Below are 8,333 nucleotides of genomic sequence, written 5' to 3'. Positions count from 1 at the left end.
CTTAGTATTGCCTAATCTTAGTTTTCTTTCTTCATGCTATATAAATAAATGTTGTTGTTATTACAGAGATGTTCTTTTTTTGCTAAAAAACCATTTAATTTTTTGCATTCACAATATACAGCACCATGTTAACGTCCTCAACCTTTATCTTGTTTTTGTCCTCTTTTACACCATATACTGAATATAAATATATTTAATAATAATAATAATACAGTAAATACACATTGTTATGCACATGCACTTCATGAGTGTCTTATGGGGACTGATACATTGGGACACAACAGTTTTGGAAAGAAAGGGTTACATCATTTATAACAACAATATCATTCTTGTTCCCCAAAGACTGATCTGGTCTCATCTGAACCATTCCTACAACCAGTGCTACAGGAAGTCAGCATCACTCGACCACCAGTGATCACAAAGAACACTACTTAATAACGCTGTTATACAAGACACGCTATGCACCGACAACGCTTACCTCAAAACCCAAAAGTTTTTACTAACATGGCTTAGCCAGCTGGGACCCCAAACCCTTCTAATTTTCCTTTGTGTTTTACTACAATTTATATACAATATATAAATATATATGAATGAAAGGGAGAGAAATTTAAATTCATGTAAGAATACACTAAATATATATATATATATATATCTACTGTCCAAAAAATGAATTTACTCAAAGGCTTGCTGCCAGCCAGACATAGTGGCAAATACAATGGAGTATAAAAGGCAAGAATTTTCTTGTGTTTTTCCCATTGCATTGGATGGACTTAACACGCATTCTCTGAGGGCAGGCACAGGTAGGACTCCAAACTTAAGTTTTCTTTTGGTGAGGTATTTAGACTACATTTCTGTGTTATTGAAATAAAAGCAGACTGACTGCATGCCAGTTTTTCAAAGGACCCTTGTTCAGCCACTTTTACTTGCATCGTAATAGTCCAGCGTCTCACTACTCACCAGTCTGTTTTCATCAAACACTTCAAAGAGAAGCCGATGATTGTGTGGATTTACCTGTAAGAGATAAAAAGTAAATTAGCACTGCATTCATTTGTGTACTCCTTCCCCGACACAAAAATCAAAACAGCATTGGAAAATAATGGCACCATATGATTTGTGATTGTCTAGCGGCAGAGTGTAGGGAGTTGGCTTCGACCAGATCATTCAACCTGCCTATACTGGAGAATTTATTTGATTTATCTTTATATGCACATCAGTAACATTAAATATTTACTTGCAAGCCAACCCTCATACAAAGAAAGACAAAAAGTTTGATGAAAAAGAAATGAAAGGTCCAACTTTCAACAGACCTATAATAAACGACGCCATGTACAAATTTAGTGAAAAGCAAAATGCAAGTCTTGGAGGAAGTCAAGAGGTGGTGGTCACAAATTTTATCTGTTTAAAAGAGTGGAGGTACTAGCCAGAGAGCAGGAAATAAAATGAAAAAGTGTGTGTGGTGAAGGTACGGTGGTGCTTTTTAGGGCAGTGGCTTGGATATTTTCTTTTACCGATCCCGGACTTGTGCTTTACAGTTCCCTTTTATGGAGATGTTTGGACTGTTCCTAAGCTTTTATTGTGTACGTTAGGCCACCACACTGACTCACCATAAGCTGGACCTTCCAGATAAGATGCATTTTTTTAAAATTTTTATTAATTTTATTGCAATCATTTTATACAAATCAATCAATTTTTACAAAAGGTAGGATTAAGAACAAGTCGACCCCCACCCCTGAGAGAGAGAGAGCATGGCCAACAGATTAAAACTTAAGGCTTGTAAACATAACTAAATTGATGAGTTTGATAAGTCAACATAGATGAATGTAGAAGAAAAAGAGATACGGAAATAATTGCTTCCTCTGTGCTTTAAGAGCTTATTCTAAAATATTACTGATTAGATCCTGCCATGTTTTGAAAAAAATCTGTACCGATCCTCTAACTGAGTATTTGATTTTTTCCAATTTCAAATAGTATAGAACATCGGTGTTCCACTGACTTAAAAAGTGGAGAGTTAGGATTCTTCCAGTTTAGCAAAATCAGTCTGCTTGCCAAAAGTGTAGTGAAAGCAATCACAGTTTGTTTGTCCTTCTGCACTTTAAACTCATCTGGAAGAACACCAAACACAGCTGTTAATGGGTTAGGAGGGATTGTGAGACCAAGGCTATCTGAAAGGTAATTAAAAATTTTGGTCCAGAATGACGTTAATTTGGTGCAGGCCCAGAACATGTGACCCAGTGAGGCTTAAGATACATTTATACAACAATCAATTAACACCAGACAGATGAGCTCCATTGAACTACAGATGTGACATCTAAAACCAGCTGGCTGCACCGTCATATTAAAGGGATCAATTTTATTTTATTTTGGTAATAATTTAGATCACACTGCGCTGTTTTCACTTTAAACTTTTGTTGATAAGTGCCAAAAAAGGCAAATTAAACCCACTGTGATTTAATGTTGTATAACAATAAAATGTGAAATTCATATTACAACAACTTTTATTTATATAGCACATTTTCATACAAAAAGTAGCTCAAAGTGCTTTACATACTGAAAAAAATAAAAAATAAAAGAAAAAATAAGACAACATTAGTTAACATAGGATAAGAATAAGGTCCGATGGCCAGGGTGGACAGAAAAAAACCTCCAGACAGCTGGAGAAAAAAAATAAAATCTGCAGGGGTTCCAAGCCACGGGACTGCCCAGTCCCTCTGGGCATATTAGAGAAGACACCAAAATAAATTTACACACACACAGTCATAGATATTGATAGATCTACAGGAAGATGGCAGGAACCATCAAGTGCCATACTGACTACAGTTACAGAATGAAATGTACAGTAGATGTGAGTGCATGGACTGAAGACTCTTCTTTCACACTAATATTCCAATCTGGCTGGAAAATCACCCACTTTTGTACTCCAGAGCTTACATTTAGTTTTATATTACATTTTATGAAAACAGATTGACTTGAGTTACAGAAGCAATAAGAACCTGCTGTGCAGGCTTCAAATGCACCGATGCTGTCCAAATGTCTATGGGGATGTGCTTCATAAATAAACACACAGCAGAGTTCAAACAAAAAAAAGGAAACCTTCCAATACAAAGTGAACTTGTACAGTATATGCAAGTGAAAAACATGTGCTACAAAAGTCAGGATACACCTGAACCTGGAGTGCAAGTGTGAAAGTACTCAACAAATAACTTGGCCTTGTCAAACTCACTTAATAAAATCCCACCAGCATCAGACACGAGTTTCGACTCACTAGAGAATTCAAAGGGAAAGTGAGGCTTGAAGCAAAGCAGGAGGCACAGGTTTAGATGGTGCAAAATGCACTTGTGCAGTGCACTAGGTGGGCTACCCAGTTGGGGGGGGGGGGATAGGGTGATCCTTTATTTGCTTCAGTAATCGATACTCAAGTCAAACTTTTAGTGCTGATCCAACACTAACATACATCTATATCTCTATCTATCTATACATATATACCACCTCTCTCTCCATCTATCTATCCATCTATACAAGGGTGGGCAAATGTAGGTTTACAGGTATTTGTATGGAAAAAGTCATGCTCGTTGTGATTATTACAACAGCTTTATTAACTTTATTGACTCAAAGGAATGTCAAAATAGCACCATGCACTTTGGCACAATTTCTTAAGTGTTCAATTTGCCAGCCTTAAACCTACTTCTGCCCACCCTTGAAATATCTTATATATAAACATCTATGTGTGGAAGTGTGTGTGTTTGTCTGTCTGGCCCGGAAGTGCAAGGCAGCCGAGAAATGCAAAAGTGTGAAGCACAAAGAAAGTGGCACTGTCGCCAAAGTGAAACCACCGCTAACTGACAATGGAGGCGAGTACATCGACAAAACGAAAACTCCAAGGAGAGAAAAACTTGCTTAGCTGCTAATAAAAAATTACGCCAGAACATTGGCAAAACGAAACCGACGAGGAGCCGCTAATACACAGCCGATGCGATTGATTGATTGAAGTGCCAGAATTCATGGTTTCTAGGAGCCCCAGCTTTTTACAGCATGGGCTTAAATAGCTAGTATATATATTTTGTGGCTACGGTGCACATAGCACCACCCTAAACCCCAGACACATCTACAGTACACACACACACAGAGTCCCACATTCAAATACAATGTTTTTATTCACAATAACATGTACCTTTTACAGGGTTCCCTACCCAGTGTTATAGCAATTCTCACACAACGCAGTACAGGCCAGTAATACTGCCAGTTTTCTCCTTTTCTCCTTCCATTTTCCTCCACTTCTCCCACTGGAGTTTTGTCCATCTCCACTCCCATCTCTGACTCCCTGAGCCAAGTGGAGGCCTGTCTTTTAACTCCAGAACCGGGAGTTTTTCCAATGCTTAATATACAGTATTATCTTCAGGAAGAACTTTTGGGTCAGGAAAGAACACAACGGTCAGTGGATCATGAGCTCCCCCTGGTGGCCTCCACAGAACTTGACAAGGCAGGCCCATGAGACCACAACTTCCATGCTGCTCAGCAGGCCACCCAGTCTACACTGAGACACTTTGCCCATAGCAGGCAGTCACCCACTGTGCAGTACTCCCTGGTTCCAAAGTCCATCCCAAGTGTTACTCAGTGACTGTAAAGATGCCAGCCCCAATGTAGATACTGTAATGTCCTTCCACATCTAGTTCCTGGCACAAACAGGAGATACTGTCACTCCTTCCTTACCTGCCCAGGAGGCCTTGCAAATGGAAGGTCAGAGAAGTAGGGTACACATATACACATATATATACACATATACACATATATATATATATATATATACACACACACACATATATATACACACACACATATATATATACACACATATATATATATATATATATACACATACATATATATATACATATACACATAATTATATATACATATATATATACACAGTAATCCCTCGCTATATCGCTGACGTTCATGCTTCACTCTATCATGGATTTTAAATGTAAGCATATCTAAATATATATCACGGATTTTACGCTGGTTCGAATTTCTGCGGACAATGGGTCTTTAATTTATGGTACATGCTTCCTCAGTTTGTTTGCCCAGTTGATTTCATACAAGGGGCGCTATTGGCGGATGGCTTAGAAGCTACCCAATCAGAGCATGTATTACATATTAACTAAAACTCCTCAATACTATAAGATATGCCTCCTGCGCGGTGCTCGATTGTTTGCTTGTCTCTGCCTCTATCTCACCCTCTCTGACATTCTCTGCGCCTGACGGAGGGGCTGTGAGCAGAGGTGCTGTTTGCACAGAAGCTGTTTGCCTAGTGAATACGGACGCACCTCTAAGAAATGCCGCTTTATCGCGGTGCTTCCAAAAGCACACTTATTGATTTTTTGATTGTTTGCTTTAATCTCGCTCTCTCTGATGTTCTCTGCGCTTGACGGAGGAGATGTGAGCAGAAGGGCTGTTTACACAGTGGTTGTTTGCTTAGAAGATACTGACGCTCCTCTAAAAAATGCTGCAGCAAACTTAAAAGCACACGTATTGATTTTTTGATTGTTTGCTTTTCTTTGCGAGCGCTCTCTCTCTCTCTCTGAAATTCTCTGCTCCTTATGCAGACACTCCTTTGAAGAAAAGATATATTTGCATTCTTATAATTGTGAGAAAGAACTGTTATCTCTGTCTTGTCATGGAGCACAGTTTAAACTTTTGACTAAAGGGTGTTATTTCATGTCTAGAGGGCTCTAATAATGTTAACAGTGTGGGAGAGTTTATAAGGGCTTAAAATATATAAAAATAACTATACTATATACTATAACTATATATGGTTTCTACTTCGCGGATTTTCATCTATCGCGGGGAGTTCTGGAACGCAACCCCCACGATTAAGGAGGGTTTACTGTACACATAAATATATATATATATAGTCACGCTTGGGTCACAGATTTGCACAGAGACACAGGAGGTCGTAGAAACAAGAAGGATTTTTATTCAAACACCGCAAACACATGAGCTTAAACGTGCTCCATGACAAGTCAGAGATGACAGTTCCGCTAGGAGCAGAGAGAGAGATATAAGCAAACAATCAATTCCAAAACTGACAGGCGCTGCGCAAGGCTTATAAGTCGGCGGAGTACCGCACGAGGCTTGTATTACGCGTTATAGTGCAAGGATAAGGAGCAATGTGAGGGTAGTCAGTGTTTCAGGGTTTGTGGTTTTCCCAGGGGCGTCCGTATCTATTTGGGGTGCGATCAGCCCTCCAGCTCACAATATACATATATACATATATATATATATATATATATATATATATATATATACATATATATATATATATATACATACATATATATATATATATATATACATACACATATATATATATATATACATACACATATATATATATATATATATATATATATATATAAATAAACATATCCATCCATCCATTATCCAACCTGCTATATCCTAACTACAGGGTCACGGGGTCTGCTGGAGCCAATCCCAGCCAACAAGGGGGGGAAGGCAGAAAACAAACCCCAGGCACACACACACACACAGTACCGACCAAACAATACAAAGAGTATACAACACGTCTTTCGCCCTAAGTGGGGCTCATCAGCTGTAAGCACCTTTGCTTCCCCTTACGGGAATCGAGCCCCAGACATGTCTTGTACTCTTTGTATTGTTTGAAAGGTACTGTGTAACATATCTATGATCTGCTTTTCACAACTGAGACAAACTGGCAGATGTTTGCTGACCAGTCGACCAACCACAAGCATTACCCAGTGTGTGTATATATATATATATATATATATATATATATATAAAAATGAAGGTGAAAAACCATGCAGACATGGCAACAACCCAGGACACTGAATCTTTTAAGGCAACCACACTGACCGCTGCATTATTCCTCTCCCACCACACCAAGCTAATAATCAAACAATATTTTTTCCAAGTGGGTGTCATAAATCTAAGAAAGTGAGGACCAGCTTGAGGCAGTGTCAACTTAGAAAAAATGAATGCAGAAAATGATGATGCATGTCTGCCTGAATTTATTGTTAGGAGATTCAATAAACAAAAGGGGATTTGCAGAAATCCAAATATATTTATCAGCAGTCAACGGGATGAAATAAATCATACTTATACCATTACACTATATTTCACTTACAATCTACACAATTCTTCACAATGTAAACTATAGACTAATTGGGGCCAGTGCCAGCTTAGAGGCACAATGCTTTCAACCAGTAATGTTGCTTAGTTTTTAAAGGAAAAATAACTGAAAAGACAATGAAGAACAAAAGGCATCCTTTTCTAAGCCCACCAAGAGAAACTTGTGTTATTTTCTTTTTAATTTCATGACTCTGCATTCCAGTCTTTTTTTTTCTGAGAAATAAAAAAAGTGGTAACATAAACTGTTATTTTGGAAAGAATAAAAAAATCCTACAAAATCACTTTTAACTGGCACAGCAGAGGAGAGTCTGGTAAGTTGCTTCTCAAATAATTGCGGTCACAGCACACTTATTTCCTTTCTTTATTTGGATGGCAATGTCCCGTCAAGTTCTTGTACTGCTTTTCTGGCTTTGAAATAGCAAGCTTAGTTAAAAGCTGTCATCCTGTGTTTATAAAATATCGTCTCAACAAAAGCTTTCAACAGAGAGCAACTAAATGAGGCGAAAAGACACTGAAGCGTGTGATATAGAAAACAGCACAGACAATTTAGCGGGACGTTTGACTAGTGACAGGTGTTGGGAAGCTTGGTGTGAACCAATTTTTAATAGCAAATTGTAATTTGTGGATTGGAGAGTGGTGGTTTTTCAAACTTGTACCACTGAGATAAAACAGCCAGAAGGTAAAAAGCAAATGCATTCTTGTTATATTCAGAATAGCCACATTGCACAATGCAATCACTAAAGAACTGAATATGCAACCACCTAGTCAAAGGGTTCAAACCCACACTCATGTTCACTGTGGGGTCTTGAGAAACCCATTAACCTGCATAAGCTTCTAAATTGCACAACAATACACTGATGAGCCAAAACATTATAAGCATCTGCCTAATCTTCTGTTGCTCCTCTGTGTGCCACCAAAACAGCTCCAACCTGCCAAGGCATGAAGTCTACGAGATCTGTGAAGGGGTCTTACAGCATGTAGCACGAGGACATAACAGCAGATCCTCCTGTATGTTGTGATTGGATGTGTTGTTCCAACACACCCCACAGATGCTTGATTGGACTGGGATCCAAACAATGCTGTTCATGGGACTCCATAGCCATTGACTAGTCAGAGTACCCATGCAAACTCCTACTTCATCATTGAAAGCCCCTGCACTGGACATA

At 38.6% G+C, this 8,333-nt stretch overlaps 1 long non-coding RNA gene across 1 annotated transcript in view; it reads right to left on the bottom strand.

Annotated features, from left to right (window-relative positions):
• Window positions 1-945: 945 nt before the first annotated feature.
• Window positions 946-8,333, bottom strand: part of LOC120520406 — a 41,074-nt gene continuing 33,686 nt past the window's right edge. The window contains exon 3 of the long non-coding RNA XR_005631829.1: window positions 946-1,011. This is a non-coding gene — a long non-coding RNA (uncharacterized LOC120520406). The remainder of the gene's footprint in view (window positions 1,012-8,333) is intronic.

This window comes from Polypterus senegalus, unplaced genomic scaffold (genome assembly GCF_016835505.1).
Source record: "Polypterus senegalus isolate Bchr_013 unplaced genomic scaffold, ASM1683550v1 scaffold_4274, whole genome shotgun sequence".
Lineage (NCBI taxonomy): Eukaryota > Metazoa > Chordata > Cladistia > Polypteriformes > Polypteridae > Polypterus > Polypterus senegalus.
This window is presented reverse-complemented; position numbering and strand designations above follow the sequence as displayed.